The sequence below is a fragment of the Passer domesticus genome, chromosome 9 (genome assembly GCF_036417665.1).
Source record: "Passer domesticus isolate bPasDom1 chromosome 9, bPasDom1.hap1, whole genome shotgun sequence".
NCBI classification, from domain to species: Eukaryota; Metazoa; Chordata; class Aves; order Passeriformes; family Passeridae; genus Passer; species Passer domesticus.
The window spans coordinates 27,181,192-27,197,952 of NC_087482.1; the positions used below are offsets into that span (position 1 = coordinate 27,181,192).

Genomic DNA, 16,761 nt, shown 5'->3' on the forward strand with positions numbered 1-16,761 from the left:
CAGGCACCCCAGCCGGGGCAAAAATCACTAAGTTTGGAAATGAGAAGGGAGGTTTGGCTGCAGTATTAAACAGACACAGAAAGGAGCAAAGTCTGGAGACAGGAGTGATGTGGCTGTGCTGAGCTGCCAAGGCTGGCAGCAGCATCCAGGGGGTCAGGAGCTCCTGGGAGCAGGGAGAACACAGGGGGAGGATGCCCTGGGAGCAGGAGGATGCACGTGGGGTTCCCAAAATGCACAATGGGGTTCCCAGGAGGCACAGTGAGATATTCCCAGGATGCACAGTGGGATGTCCCCAGGATGCACATTTGGGTTCCCAGGATGCACATTGAGATAATCCTAGGATGCACAGTGGGGTTTTCAGGATGCACACTGGGATATTCCCAGGATGCGCATTGGGATATTCCCAGGATGCACATTTGGGTTCCCAGGATGCACAGTGAGATATTCCCAGGATGCACATTGGGATGTCCCCAGGATGCACACTGGGGTATTCCCAGGATGCACAGTGGGATATTCCCAGGATGCACATTTGTGTTCCCAGGATGCACAGTGAGATATTCCCAGGATGCATACTGGGATGTCCCCAGGATGCACAGTGGGGTTTTCAGGATGCACATTGGGATGTCCCCAGGATGCACACTGGGATATTCCCAGGATGCACATTGGGTGTTCCCAGGATGCACATTGGGATATTCCCTGGATGCCCATTGGGATATTCCCTGGATGCACAGTGAGATATTCCCAGGATGCACACTGGGATATTCCCAGGATGCACATTGGGTATTACCAGGATGCACACTGGGGTTCCCAGGATGCACACTGGGATATTCCCAGGATGCACAGTGAGATATTCCCAGGATGCACATTGGCATGTCCCCAGGATGCACACTGGGATATTCCCAGGATGCACATTGGGTATTCCCAGGATGCACATTGGGATATTCCCTGGATGCCCATTGGGATATTCCCAGGATGCACACTGGGATATTCCCAGGATGCACATTGGGTATTACCAGGATGCACACTGGGGTTCCCAGGATGCACACTGGGATATTCCCAGGATGCACGTTTGGGTTCCCAGGATGCACAGGAGCCACTTGCCAGAGGAAGGCTCTGGTGATGTAAATGGCAATAATCCAATTTATACACCCTTGGCCCTGTCAGCTGAGAGGGAATGCAGGGAAATAACCCACACTGAGCACTGACAACCCTGTGCTCACATCTGGGAGTTTCTTCTGAGTGAAGAAAGAGCTCCAGTCCTTAAAACTCCAGTTAAAAGTAAGCTGAACCTTCATGTTGACCAGCACAGCCCTCGAGAGCCAAAGGTGAACCTGCTGTTTCCCTGAGCTGCAGGAGAAAATGAGCAGGAAGGAGCCACCCACAGCATCAGTTAAACAGGATTCATTTCACATCAGCCTGGAGAGACTTGATATGATCAAGGATCCACCAGAAACAGTCCAATAAGTTTCCACTGAACCAACATTTTCTGATGGAAAACTCAGAATATTCTGTGATTCTGTCCTGTCTGGAAAAGTTGCAGCATCTGAAATTGTTACATTGAAAGTACTAGTTATCATTTCTCCATTCCATGAATACCAAATGCTCACAATTGCTGCCTTTTGGAGTTTATTATTATATTTATTATCATTATCATTCTAAATATGATCCTGCTGTGACCCATTGGAACAGAGCAAATGGCAGAAAATGTAAATTGACAAAACTTGGAGATTTAAGCATTAGAATTATTCCATTCAGTGTATAATTCAGGCTCCCATTACAAAAATAACTTAAAATTTTGTTTTCAAATACTCACCTCTACTTGTGCAAGGCAAAGTCAAGTCACCACAGCTTGGCCTTGCCCTTCTGTTTTACACATCACCAGCTGAGTGAACATATTTCCATCTGAATATTAAAGAAAACAGCCTAGAAAGGAAAATACTTAGTCAAAGCTTTCTATTTTCAGTTGGGTAATATATTCATGAACAACCAAATTTTGTTTGTTCACGACAGTGAAAATGGAGGTGGCCTTGTTCATACAACTAATCCTAAATTATTCTTCAGCCTTCCCCAGGGAGGCAGGCAGGATTCAAAACTCAAGGTACTGGAGGTGGCACGTCCTCACCCAGCTGATAATGAGCAGTTTTCCTGGGACAGGGGGAGCACTGAGCCCGAGTTTCAAGGAATTTCTTCCCAGTTCCATGCCCTGATGTGGGCAGCCCTGGAGGTGAGCTGAGCCTGAGTTGTGGTGAGGGCAGTGATCCCAGCAGAGCTGGCTCGCAGCAGGCTCTCAGTGCCAGGGCAATGACAGCACAGCCAGGCCCTGTAACCTCCTGGGCAGGGGACAGCTCCGCATGACTTCCAAGAAATGGGACTCCAGCTCAGAAGTGATGTTAACTGCTTGCTGCTGGTACTTTTGGTTTGAGCAGGTATTTATTTGGTTTCATTTTTGGAGCTCTCTGCTGGGTCAGCTTTGGCTCCCCGGGGCTGGGAAGCAAAATGTGAAATGCAGCTCGATTTGGCACAGTGACTTTTGGGGTTTTTTACTTCTTTAGTGGCTGAGGTTTAGGTGAGAGGTGTAAATGTTTGTGTTGTTTCCCAGACCTGCTCAAGGTGCACAACTGCCCTTGAACAGAATCTGTGTCCCTGAAAGAGCACAGCCACGTGTGCCACCACACTGGCTCAGTCCCACAGGCTCCAAACCCACCCCAAAACGTGCAGTGCCCCTTCCACGTGTAGCTGTGCTCCCTAACCTCACCCCTCCGAGCCCAGATGCACACTCTGGTGTAGGGATGGCAAGGAGCTCCCACATGTTCTTTACGTCCTTGCAGCTGGAATTTTTCAGTCTAGAGCCAAGACATGCCAGCTCCAGCGCTCTCCTACCACCAGTGAACTCAGCACTTTGAGTTTTCGCTTTGCTTTTGTTTGCTCAAGCATTAACGAGCCTTTGTGATGCAGGATTTGAATAAAGTAGAGAAAGTGACAGAACTTTATTTCTCTTTCTCTACTTCATTCAAATCCTTTTCTAAAGAGCAGAAAACTTTTCTACTCTTTAAAGTAGAAACTTTACTAAGAGTGGAAACTTTTCTAATGAGTAGAAAAGGATTTGAATAAAGTAGAGAAAGAGAAATAAATTCTGCCACTGACAGAGTGACTGAAGGAGTGATTTCAGATCCTGGAGCCCTCACCTCTCCAGCCCACCTGCTGGAGAGCCTGCTACAGCCACTCCTGGCTTCACACAGGGCCAGCAGAGGAATTTGCTGCTCCTGTCTGCAGCTGCACAGAGCCTCTCAGATGCCCCCATGCTCCTCTACCTCTGCAGGTATTTGTTTCTAGCTGCCTGCAGATATTCTGCAGGACAATTCCCTGCAGGGCAGCAGGGAGATTATTGTTAACTCCTCCCAGGCCAGGCTGGAATCTGGAAACAAGCCAGAAATCTTGGATTCATACCAGGATGTCAGTTCAGGAGCTCTGACAGCCAAACCCTCTAGAGCACCAAGCAAGGCCCTTGGCATTCTGGATCTCCCTGTGAGAACACTTGGGAAGTTGGCTCTGCAGGATTTACCCTCCCTGGTGCCCTGTTTGAGCTCAGATCTGAAACTTTGCCATTTCTGACCACCTTTCAGGTGTGTTTTCAGAATTCTGCTTGTGCTGAGGGGGAGCAGCTGTTGGTGGCTCTGGGCTCACCAGCACTGGCTGGGCTTTGCTCTGGCAGACACTGTCCCAGCCTGACTGGGGTCAGTGCCAGGGTGGCACAAAGCCCTGGGGGCTGGATGTCACAATTTCCCAGGGCCAGCCCTCCTGCCCTGCTCCTGCACAGAGCAGCCCCTGCCCCTACAAAGCAAATCTCTCCTCCCTGCAGGTGCTGCAGGAGCTCTCCCCTCTCAGGGTCTCTGCAGGATGGGAGAAACAGGAATGACCCCAAACCCCACGGGCTGAGCGTGCAGAAATCAGTGACTTTGTGAAGGTCACCTTGGCTCTGGGCATTTCCCTCTGCAAGGTAAACCTCGCTCCTGCTCTATTTGCTCTTTGCATACACCATAAAGTATCCAGGATATGAAATTGCAGCACGCAGAGATGCAGGAACGCCTCTCTCTGAAGGACTTTTCTGATTTAATACTGCACAAAGGTGAAAGCTTCACTCTGGTGTGGTGTGGGAATTGGAAAAACAGAAACTTCCACAGACACTGAAGAGATTGATCTGCAGCAGTGGAAGAAGCTTGGATTGATGCAAAAATACACAGAAATTAGGCAGAAAATCATAAACTTATGGTTCTATAGTTATAAGTAAGAATATGCCTTAAATAAGTTAGAAACTGCACTGGTAAGATGGTGAAGGGTTTGTAGTGTAGGGGTGGGGTTGTGTGGAGTGAGCTGAGAGTTCAGAAGTTCTAACAGAAGCATTTGTGTGCAAGTGAGACAGAAGCCATTGGACACAAGTATCCACAGTGCAGCAGAAGTGAGTAAAGGTGATGGGTTAGAAAAGCAAAATCAACCAGCTGTGCATTGGGTTAGAAAGTTCTGCATTGCCTTGTAACAAAGAACTTGTGACTGCTCCTGAGCTATGGCTGAGTGCTTGCTCCTCTGAAATCTCACAGCCCCTGAGACTGATGTTGGTCTGAGCCACAAATCGTTCTCAGCTTGAAAACAGTCAAGTGGCACCAGCCACTGGCAGTGGCAGTGACAGTGTGGCAGCTGCCCCCAGTGCTTCAGCAAGGAGTGGCCCAGCATCTCCTCTGGCCCCTGGAGGCACAGAGCTGCCCCAGAGCGCTGGGCCTGAGCCAGCCTGGCTGGAGAGCAGGAAATGTGCCAGCAGATCAGCACCGCGCCATTCCTGCGAGCTCCCTCTGGGAAAGGAGCCTCAGGGGTGGGTGCCATGTGGAATTTAGACCCTGCGTGAGACAGCCCGAACGCCTGGGCAATAAATGAGTCACTGGTGGCTCTGAGCAAGCCCTGTGTCCCCACAGTGCCTTCAGAGGAGCTGGCATTCCCTTCCATGGCAGATGGCAACGAGCAGAGCTCAGCTCTGCCCGCCCAGGGATGCTCAGCATGGGAGTAAAGTGGAAAAATTATGAGAAAAAGGGCTCATAAAATCCAGCCTGCTCTGCTGTATCGGTAGCTAACCTGTCATTTCTTCTAAGGAAAGCCAGCACTTTTGCAAGTTCCCGTGTGAAAGCAAGCCTGGAGTGAGCAGTTAATTAACATAACAATCAATTCCTGGGTGGAAAACGCCTTACACCTGCATAAACTGTGCCAGTCACCCCTGAGATGTCAGGGGTGGCTCCGAGGGGATGGCACTGTTAGAACATCTGATTGCAGAAAATAAAGTTCTTATTGCTACTGAGTTGTTAAATTCTTAGATCTGGAACTTAACTGCTATTTCAATTTTGGCTGGAGCCTCAAAGTCCTGCAGAAAGCAAAGATCCCCAGCTTGTGCACAGATTGGAGCGAGCCCCATCAGGAGCTGGCTCAGGTAGCAGGGGATGGAGCCCTGGCTGCCCTCCCCGGCTGAAAACAGGGATGGAGCCCTGGCTGCCTGAGCCAGCTGAAAACAGGGATGGAGCCCTGGCTGCCTGAGCCAGCTGAAAACAGGGATGGAGCCCTGGCTGCCCTGCCCAGCTGAAAACAGGGATGGAGCCCTGGCTGCCTGAGCCAGCTGAAAACAGGGATGGAGCCCTGGATGCCCTGCCCGGCTGAAAACAGGGAAGGAGCCCTGGATGCCCTGCTCAGCTGAAAACAGGGATGGAGCCCTGGCTGCCCTCCCCGGCTGAAAACAGGGATGGAGCCCTGGATGCCCTGCCCGGCTGAAAACAGGGAAGGAGCCCTGGATGCCCTGCCCAGCTGAAAACAGGGGATGGAGCCCTGGCTGCCCTGCCCAGCTGAAAACAGGGGATGGAGCCCTGGCTGCCCTCCCCGGCTGAAAACAGGGATGGAGCCGGGCACTCCTCCCTCCCTGCACATGGAACCAGCTCCCAGCGCCACGGATCCAGTTTCAGCCACAAAGCACCGGGTCCTTATCAGCCCCAAGGAGTGCCTTTGTTCTGCTGCTGGCTCCTGGCCTGCATCAGGAAGGCAAACACCTGCAGAGCTGCCTTTCCTGCGTCTGGGGCATGAACCAACAGCCGGGCGAGTCTGAGGTCCTGGCTCCAGCAGAAGTGTCTCAAAATCCCCGTTTTGTGTGTCTTTGCTGCTGCCCCATGCCCTTGGGGTGCCCTGCTTGCACGCTGACCAGGGTGACACCCAGTTCTCTGTCATGGGATAAATCAGGGCAGCACGGGGAATTCATCCATGGGCATGGGATGGCAGAGAGACCAAAGCCCAGATTTCTTCCCCACGAATCCTCATTTTAGCCCAGGTGTAGTTATTGACTGGGAGGACTCTGGTATCCTCTCTTGGTTTTGCCTCTCCTGAACTACTGCACTGCAGCAAATCCAACAGTTCAGTGCTTCCTGCTGCACTCCTGAACTCCCGACACCCCAGCTCACCCCCAACCTTCAGAATCATTCCAGTCATCCGTTTTATGAGGTAAGGAAAAAAAAAAAAAGAGAGTTCTTTTTTCTCCAAAATGATATTACTTCTGCATCATTTTCAGGCTCAGCCCTGTCCCAGATGTACAGAAATATCCAGTTTTCTCTTTAGCAATGTGGTGTGATTGCTCTCCTCTGGAAAAGAGAGAGGCTGGTGCTGCTCCTCAGTGATGTAATGGTCACAGGGGAGCTCACTCCCTGCTCACATTTGGCTCCTGCTTTCCAGTGTCTCCTCTATAAAGCAATTTATGTTACAAGGAGACTCCAGGGGCGAGGGAGCTGCACGAGAGAGGCAAACAGAAAATGAACTCTTGCATCATCCTCGAATGTCCAAATGACCAGGTACAGCAATTGCTGAGAGAAATCCAGGATTTGGTTATTTTCCTTTTAATTTTGTTGAGTATTAAGCCACAAGAATGAGTGCATAGGGCATATTTTAACCAACAGGGTTTGCAGTTAAATCTATCAGAAAGTAAGAGATGTAAAAAGAGACCAGGTAGGGTGGCCTGCTTTGATTCTGAAAAATAAATATTTCTTTGAGCACTGTATTAAACCATCTAAAATGAATTTTTTTGCTTATTTTATCAGTGACATCCTTAACTGCAGTCAGTATTCTGGCTTGCTGCAGGCATCCAGGTGGGTACCTGCACTTCTGAAAGCACTGGCCTTCCTCTGAGCTGCACAAACAACCAGAAATCAGACCCAAACCAGAAAGAAACCAGGCAAAAACACTGGAACAACACTCAAGAAGCAAGTCCAAGTCAGCAAGAGAGTGGTATTGGTAGGAACCTGAGTCCTTGAAAATATTCTCTGTATAAAGAATGCTTCTTCATCAGTGAACTAATTCAGGTGATTTTCCTGGACACAAAAAAAACATTAGGTCAAAGGTAGTACAAAGTTCATATTATTAATGATATTATGGATATATATATGATATTATGGACGTGTCCAGACATAACAAATGAGGGGTGCACTTCTTGCCCTGTTTGAGGAAACACATAGGAAAGCAGATATTGGAGCATTTTGGCTGATGGCACAAGTGACAGGCACATTGTCAGCTGAGGTCTGGAGCTGCACGTGAAAAATGTGTCAGTGAAAAGCCTGGACTGACAAAGCAGCTCCAAGAGCTGCATCTGGCCAGCATTTGATAGAGGAGCAGTTTTCCTCTCCCAGTGGAACAAGAGAGAGGAGATCACAGCCTCCCCAGTCTGAAGGAAAATCCTCCTGTTGGAGGAATTAATGTACAATGGTTTGGCTCTGCTTGTCCTGGCACACTCTGTACTCAACAAAAAAGAGAGACAAGACTTTCCATAAAGTAACCCAAATTAAAGGAGAGAGTCCACTTCTTCCCTGAGAGACCCCAAGTGCAGATCCTGCAGATCAGACTGTGTGGATACTCTCATTCCTGCTGAAAAACACAGCCAAAATTGCTCTCTCTGAAGTTACAGCACTGAATAAAAACCTTTGGGTTTGAACTTGAATTATCCACGCCTTCCACAACTATCTCAGTGTATTTGGGTTTCAGCCCTGCCTTCTGCCCAGTACAGACTCCCAGATTAATGGTTTTTACCGTGTCCAAAAAAAGAAATAATAAATCAACAGAGCAAAGAGCAAGGTGCCTGCAAGGCCATGTCAGGGCAGGTAGGAAACAATCTCTTTGTAGAGATTGGTTGTAAATAAGCTGGGTTTTGGTGGCAGCTACACAGATTAGGGTTTGAATAAAATACCCTTGTGTAGAGAACAGAGCAGAATTTCTGTTTCCCCTGAGGCACAGGACTCACTGTCTGCTTTACAAATATTTACACGGCAGCAGCTTAAGGCTTCTTGTGTGTCCTGCACTCAGGGACTCCCTCCTCCATGTTTCTTGCTGACAGGAAGGCAAAAAAGTGGCTGGGTGAAGCAAGACAGAAGTGGTAACTCTGTGTTCCACCCCAGCACCCCCTTTTCTCTCCACCCCTGCCTCAGCCTGCTGAATGCACATCCTGGAACCTCTGCCTGCTTCCCCTGCCCAGCACAGACACTTCTGCACCATCCATCACCCCAAAGCACTGCCCTGCACATGCAGAGCTCTGCGTAAGCACAGAGCACGCTTAACATCACTTCTAGCAAGGAAATTTATTAAAGAATTTGTTATATATCCCCCATCATGCTTTGGGTCTCAGCATTTGCCCTGTGTTGTAAGATAAGTGTGTATTCTATTACCATCTGTTAGAGGTGGGGCAGTTCTGTTCACTGGGCAGTTTTTCTTTCTCTCTTCCACAACCAATCCTCCCTCCAAGAAATGTCTTCTGTTCATGGGCCAGGGAGTGTCACTGCATGGCTGATAAAATTCCATCCTCCCATTGGGAGAAGCTCCACCCAGGAGGAGGAGCCAAGCATTCCTACCTGGATAGAATCAGAGATTTTGGGACACCACAGCAGCCTTTTTCCAACTGCATTCCCAGAGGAGCAGCTTTCTTCTCCACTGCATTCCCAGAGGAAGACCAGACCCATCTAAACCACCCCTGGACCTTCAGAGGAAAACTCCCCCCTTCTGCAGGATCCCTGCTCCAACAGAACCACAGCTGGCACTGCAGGAGGGCTGAGCCCCCATGGAATGGGACTGTGCCACCACCCTGACCCACAGGGGGTCAGCTCCTGCTCTGACTCTGGCTGTGCTGTTTTGTACCACTGCATTTTAAATTTTATTTTTATTTTCTTCCCCAATAAAGTACTGTTATTCCTATTCCCGTATCTCTGCCTGAGAGGCTTTTAATTTCAAAACTATAATAATTCAGAGGGAGAGGGTTTACATTTTCCATTCCAAGGGAGGCTCCTGCCTTCCTTAGCAAGCACCTGTCTTTTCAAACCAATATAGTGTTTAAAGGGATTGTATTGTGGCCATCCATGGAATTTCTCATGGAATATTCTGATGGAATTTTTTCCCAAGCAAGACAGTGTGCTGTCCCATTTTTCCTGTTCTGCTGCTCAGATGTGCTGTGGGGCCAGTCCAGAGGAGGCCACCAGGCTGATCAGAGAGCTGGAGCAGCTCTGCTCTGAGGACAGGCTGAGGGGGTTGGGGTTGCTCAGCTTTGGGGTGACCCCACTGTGGTGTCCCAGTGCCTGAAGGGAGGATGGGCAGGATTATTTACCAGGGCCAGCAGGGACAGGACCAAGGGCAATGGTTCAGATGGAAAGGGAGCAGGTCGAGATGGGATATTAGGGAAAAAAAACTTCCCTGTGAGGGTGGGCAGGCCCTGGCACAGGTGCCCAGAGCAGCGGTGGCTGCCCCTGGATCCCTGGCAGTGTCCCAGGCCAGGCTGGATGGGGCTGTGCTCACCTCAGGGAGCTCCCTGGTCCTGGATAGTCCAGAGCTGCTCCCACTTGCCCAGGGACCAGCCCAGTCTCAGCACTCCCTGCATTTTCTGCCTTGACCCCTCCTCCAAGCCCTGTGGACCAAGCTGGGAGATTTCTGAGGCAGTTGTAACATTCCAGAGCTCTCTGCCAGCTGCCGGGTCAGCTCACACTCCCTGGCAGAGTCTGTGCATCCAGAATGTCAGAAACCAGAAAAATTAAACAGCAGATCAGAAATCCCCTTAACAAATCACCACTGCTCTTCTACCCCTTAAAAAAAAAAAAAAAAAAAAAAAAAGAGCAAGGCAACGGGACATAGGCAAGTTGCCAATTTTTGGCTCATCATTGAGCCTGAATCTGAAGCACTTTCAAGGAGGTGTCTCAGGCTGCCAGCCAGCAGCAGGGAGAGAAAGTGAGGCTTGGGGTCACTTCAGGAAAAATCTGGACGGGAAGAACAATTCTGCGGAAAATTTGCATCAACATGAAAGGCCAGCAAGTTTTTCACTTCAGCTGTGCTTGAGACACTGCAGCATCACAGCGGCAACAGCAGCTCCTGAACTCTGATATGCAGAACTGGCGGGCAATAATGTCACTTTTCTTGTGGTTCCTTTTAGGAGCCTTGACTTGGACAAAGAAGAATGAGCAGGACCAGGAGAACCAGGAGGAGATGTGATCCAAAGAGCATCTGAAAAGCAAGAGGATGAGGACACAGGAGGGTGCCTGAGGTGTGTTTTTCCAGCCCCTTCCAGTCAGTGCCCCAGCAGAGCAGTGCAGGCAGAACTCCTCCTGCCCTGTGTCAGGTGGCACCAGGGACAGCTGGCAGAGCTGCTCCAGTCAAGTGAGCAAATGTGAAATAATGCCACTTTGCCAAGGAAACAGGCTCGGGTTACTTAATTTGCCCAAACCAGTTTTAAATATGCCAGGAATAAAAAACCCACTAATCTGTAAGCTTCATGAGGTGGAGAAAACTGACAAGTCTCAGCTGCTCTGGGGAGATCTCTGCTTGCAACTTGTTTTGCTCTGCATTTGTTACTCGTGAAAGGACAGAGAAGCTGCCTTGTAAAAAGCTGATTTTCAGGCAATGCCAGTGTCACACACCCTCTGGATCTCCAGGAAACCCATCCTGGCAGCCCAGCATTCCTGCCTCCCCACGTGGAGCGCCATGCTGTCCCCATTCCATGGCAAGCCCAGTGCTTTCTGTTTGCCTTGATTTCTCCTCTTTCCTGGCAACAAACCCGAGCCCTGCCAGAACACAGCCACACAGCACAGTGCAACAGAAGACAGGAGGGAGCAGGGAGCATTCCCAGCTTCTGGAAGTCTGTTCCCTGCAGGCTGCAGCAGGAGCAGTGACTGAACCCTCCACCGCAGCCCAGGCTCTGCAGCCTGACACCTCTGGGGAGTGAAATGCCTCCCTACACTCGTGTTTTCCTTCCTGGGACAATCACACTCTGTTGTAGACACGTTGCTGTGGTTACAGGTCCTGGAATAGTCAGGAGGAACAATTTCTCAACCAGATGAATTGGCAATCCTTCACTTGCTTCTCTGCTCCAGAACAGATAAGTTCAGGTGAGGTGATCCAGCCAGATTTATTCCAGCTGTACAGTGTGGAAGGGAAAGGTAAAAACCTGAGAGCTGGGTAGGAGATGGGGCCCTGATTTATCTGGAATGGACACTGGAACTCCAAGGTGAGAAGAAGGAGAAGAAGAAGAAGGAGAAGGAGAAGAAGAAGAAAGAAGAAGAAAGAAGAAGAAGAAGAAGAAGGAGAAGAAAGAATGAGAAGAAAGAAGGAGAAGAAGGAGAAGAAGGAGAAGAAGGAGAAGAAGGAGAAGAAGGAGAAGAAGAAAAATTTATTTCCTGTGATATCTATAGACTTTCAAAAGTGACAGTGGATTGGAAGATAAAAGTGCCACCTCTCCAATGACACTGGACAAACCAACAGTCCATCAAATTTCTCCTCCTCCAAATAATGTAAAAGCAATAATTATTTGCATAAAAGTGTGGGATAACCTTCATTACAAGAATGTAAACATCAGGAGGCTTAGAAGAACTTAGAAGAACAGGGTGACAACCATGACCTGGGACATGTGCCCCGGGAGGGAGGTGCTGTCAGCAGTGCCCTGTCCCGATTTACCCACCCAAGGCAACCTTGCTGCCAGCAGCCCTTTCCAAGGCAGCCTGCCCTGTGTCTGGGTTAGTGCAGGGAAATACCTTGCTGTTATGAATAAAAAGTTATCTGTTTTTTTTTTAAGGTTGCAGAGTTAAAAACAAGTTAGACCAGTGCTATTAAGTTAGCTTCATTATTAAGAGTTCTTCTTCAATTACTTGTTAATGGTTGGTGATTAACCATTGTCCCCCTTGATGCTTGCCAGGGAGTGACACAGGGACCCTGCAGGTACCAGGAGAATGGGAGTGGCATCAGAGCTGGTATGCAGATGAGCAATACATTGCACCAAATTTTGCAGTTTTCCAGGAAAACCCCTAAAAACAAGGAGCCAACATAGAACTAGGGGACCTAGGTGATGTCTAAGGATGGGAGCGTAGTCCAGTGCCTGCTTGGATCCTTTTTGCTTCTCACCCTAACCTGAAAGGATGTTGACTAGAGAGAGGACCCGAGGTGTTGGACCGAAAAGGCGGAATCTCCTAATCTCTGGTGAGGACGGAATCCCCAGCTCTGCCTGCAGACCAGCGGACACAGCTGCATCATCCTCCTCCTCCGTGTCACTCCTGGGAGCACCGGCAGCGTGGGCGTGACCTGTTGATCCTGAGCGGATTCTTTTTAATAAAGGCATTAAAAAGGAGAAAGATCTGCCCATTTATTTCACTTGGCTTTCTTTGTGACCTCCTGCTTCTGGCACTCGGCTCACACTGATCTGTTCTGGGACAGACCTCTTTGCATCTTTGATTTTTACTTGCTCGCCCCTCACCCTGCCCGGCTCTGCCCTGTGTTCTGATGAGGTGAGGGGACCTCATCGGAGGCTGCTGTGCCAGGCAGAGATAGAAGCAGGGCTCTGTGCTGGTGGCTGCGATCCCTGGCTCGCAGGGCCTCGGCTCCGGTTACGCCTGCTGGCGTCAGGCGGGCTCCGCAGAGCGCTGCGGCTAAAAATAAAAGCATCCAAAGCACAAACCCCGAAGAGAGCGGGATATTAAAATTCCAGGAAAGCTGGAGGAAAAGCTGGAGCAGCCCCGGGGGGAAAGCACCAGCATTTTGGGCGGTTTAAATTGAGCCTCGGGGTTCGCCTGTTTTTAGCCCTGTGACCCTCAGGGCTCAGCCTGCGGCTCCAGGTGACTGCGCTCAACAAAGAAGGCTTTGGAGCCTTTTGGGAGGCAGAACCATCTGCCCTGCTGGCCCTGAGACCTCCCAAGCCCAGGCACAGCTGGCTTGGCCTTGGGATTCCCCTGGGATCCAAGCCCCTGGATGGTGCTGGGTGTGGGATCACGGTTCTGGTGAGTCCTGAGGGGTCTGGTGGGGGGAATGGGCTTTTCACGGCTTTAATTGTCTGGAAGGTTAACAATGGATCTGTGAATCCAGGCTAAAGGGTCAGGATTAAATACTTACCAAACCTGCTTCCAAAGGTTAAATTAATTAGTCTGCAATGAGATGGAAAAGCCCCAGTGCTATTTCTAAGGGGCAGTTTATGAATTCTTCATGAAGGATTTGGTGGAAATTTCCACATTTTCTGAGCACAAATCATAATCTAATAATCTTTGAAATTGTCGTTTTCTATTTAAATATTAAATAGATGCAGGGATTAATGTTTACCAGGTACAGAGTTGTATTTTGGAGTGTGGCTGCCCTTTCCTGGAGCAGCACGGTTCCATTTCGGGCTGGCAGACCGCTTGCCTTTGACCCGACTGCAAAAACCCTTTCCAGATTTACTCGAAGCCTCTTTTAAAGCAGGAGCTTTATCTCTGCCTCCTTTTTGGGTGCTTTGAAACTGAACCCGCCAGGAGTGTGAAAGAGAGGTTTAAAAGCAGCCGTGTGTTTGCATAACAATGGGTTACATCCACACAGTCCCGGCGCTCCCAGAGGCCATCCCGGAGCTCCCCGCGTGTGGGCCGGGAGTTTCCAAAGGACGGCTGAGGCTGACGAGAGCAAAAGCTTGGCTTTTCCAAGTGTGCCACAGTCTAACCCTGCCTCTCGGTGGGGTTTTGGGAGTCGCAGGAGCACAGGATGAATGGGTTGGAGATCTTTGGGATGAGCTGGTGGTGCTGCGGCACTGCAGGAGCTGGGCCTGGCTCCGGGGCTGCAGAGCCCGGGCTGCTCCAGAGGCTCCCGCTCTGGGGCTCGCTTTGGGTCTTTGGGGAAGCCCAGGGCACTGGGAATATTTCTCTGTCTGCCCTCACCCCCAGGGCAGCACTGACTGTGACCCTCATTTTCATGGAGAAAGTTTCCAAGACTTCAGGATAGACCGGAATCCACAAAAGTGTGAAATGGATTATAGAGAGTGGTGTGGGTGTGTCACTTGGTGAGAAATTGAGGTTTTGGGATTTTTAGTACGTTGTGGATGGGAGCAGGATGGAGGGCACAGGGTATCATCCTGTTTCTTCTTCATGCTTCTTCTTCATGGCTTTGGGTGGCATTTTGTAATTGGGCAGAACAGCCCACACTGGGTTTCTTTGGGATCAGTTATTGGGTTAAAAGGGAAAATAATCAAGGTGTCATTCTTAATTGGATAGTTTAGTCTTAAAAGTCCTTGTACCAAGAGATTGTTGGCCATTTTGTGCCTTCTAATGAAAAGCTGCAGAACTCACAGCAGTGAGACTGTTCTACTGATCAGAAATAATAAGCACCTGATCCCAACATGAACTACTGTCTGGAGAGCCTTCAATCCACACCCAGAGAAACCCACAACCGGGCCCCCCACAGTTCTTCACCTTAAGAACAGCAGCTCCTTCTGAGAGAAGCTGGAGGTGACTTCTGCCAACATTATTTGGGTGTTTTTAATGGGATCGTGGAATATCTGAGCCAGGAGGGACCCACAGATCATCCAGCCCACCCCCTGGCCCTGCACAGACAGCCCAGGTGCCCTGTGCATTCCTTGGGCAGGGCTATCCCAGCCCTGGATGTGCAGTGTGTGATATGTGTCACCTTCTCAGGCAGCTCCAAACCTGTCCCTCTGTGCCTCGTGCAGCTCCACTCCTTGTTCAGGACTTTTCCTCCTTGTCAGAGCTCTGCTTCCCAGAAATCAGCTCAGATTTTGTTGAAAGAGTTGCCTGGTACAACTCAGGTGTCCCCACATTCATTTTCTAGCAGCAGGTGCTGGGAACAACTTCACCTTGAAGCTGTGCTCAGGGTGCAGTCAGAGCCACCAACATCCTCTGGTTTTTGGACAGGAAATTATCCCACTATTCACTGAAAATCTGCAATGCTCACTGACCTCAAGGTTAGCCCTGTACTGATGTATTTCAGCCTCACCTCACCTCTCCAGCAGAATTAGAATTAGCCCTCCAAAGAGCTGGGCCAGGCTCGCTTTTACTGCTTCCTGCAGTCATTAATTAAGGTAGCAGCTAATTTTGTATGGGATCCTTTATTTTTGGCTGTGTTTTATAGAATGATTGCTGGAGCAAGTTGGATGTGTTGCATCTTGAGTATTACTGAGGCTGGCAAGCAGCCAGAACAACCAAGGAGCAAAACTTCCAGGCAGTTTTCCATATCTGCAGTAAAACTCAAGTCTGCAGCAAAGTTATCTGAGGAATTCAGGCTGTGGACAACAAATGGAAAGGGAATGACATACATATCAGAGGGAAGGGGGAAAAAAAAGTGAAGTATTTTATGCTTTTGGACAGCTTCCTGCAGTTATATCACTGCGTTTCTGTTATTCCTCAGCAAAATCAGAGACAGCAGATTGCACTTGAGCAGCTCCAGTCATTCTTGGCAACCTGGGGAAATCCAAGTGAGCTGAGAGAGGTGGATCAGAGGTGATTCCCCACCCTTGTCCACTCATTCCAGAGTGAAATGGCCAAGGACCAACATGTTGTGGATATTTCCCAGTGCTTTAATTACTTTGTGCCTCCTCTTTGGCACAGTTTGTCGAGTATTCCATGGTTTTTTTAAGAACAAGGAGACTGAGCTTGGTGTGTTCTGAATGTCAGAGCACATTTCAAGGGGAAAAAAAAATCCCTAAAACCCATTGCTCCACAAACAGCAAGACTAAAGCAGTTTCACCACTGATTTATGTGATCTCATCCCTAAAGCACCTCTGCTATAAGGATAACTACTTATATTTATATGTAAGGATAAATAAATAAATAAAGGATAAATGTGTATATATAAGGATTAATAAATATATAAAGGGATATATATAAAATATAAAAATAAGGCTATCTTAACTGTGGTTCTCATTTCAGAGGGCAAACCCCTCACGTGCTGGGGCTCACTCAGCCTCAGGTATGTGGGCACTGACCAGCCTGCTGCATGAACAGGAATATTTGGTGCCTGAGTTCTTTCTTTCCTTCAGCTGAGGCATGAACATGGTTCCTTTTTCTGTCTTCAGTTGCTGACTTCCAAGAAAGTTTAGAAAATTAATTTTTCTTGAGGCCTTGACTCATGTGTCAAATATGTATGAAATTTGGAGCAGCAGATAGACCGAGCCATTACATAAGCTTCCTCTCCTTAGGAAAGCAGCCTAATCAAGCTTTTTCCATAAAAACTCCCCACCCAAATGACTGGAAATGGAGCTTTTTTACAAACACAGACCTGTGCCAAACAACAGCCATCAGAACCCCCTGGCCAGTGTCCTTTTTCTTGGCAGAGATACCTGCTTGTGCTGGACAATGGAGCACATTTTGTCCTCGGTTTTCAAAGAGGAGTTTACAAGTCAAACCTAATGTCAAGTTACATTCCCAATCCAAATCCCTAATAAGCTCCCATTCATCAGGCTGGGGGAGAAAGAATAACAAAATG

The 16,761-nt window shown here is 49.0% G+C and overlaps 1 protein-coding gene across 1 annotated transcript in view; it reads left to right on the plus strand.

Annotated features, from left to right (window-relative positions):
- The first annotated feature begins 13,186 nt into the window (after nucleotides 1–13,186).
- The window catches only part of RAF1 (Raf-1 proto-oncogene, serine/threonine kinase), a 62,331-nt gene continuing 58,756 nt past the window's right edge, over nucleotides 13,187–16,761 (plus strand). The window contains exon 1 of the mRNA XM_064432200.1: nucleotides 13,187–13,301. The gene's annotated coding sequence lies outside the window, so the exon portion shown is untranslated. The remainder of the gene's footprint in view (nucleotides 13,302–16,761) is intronic.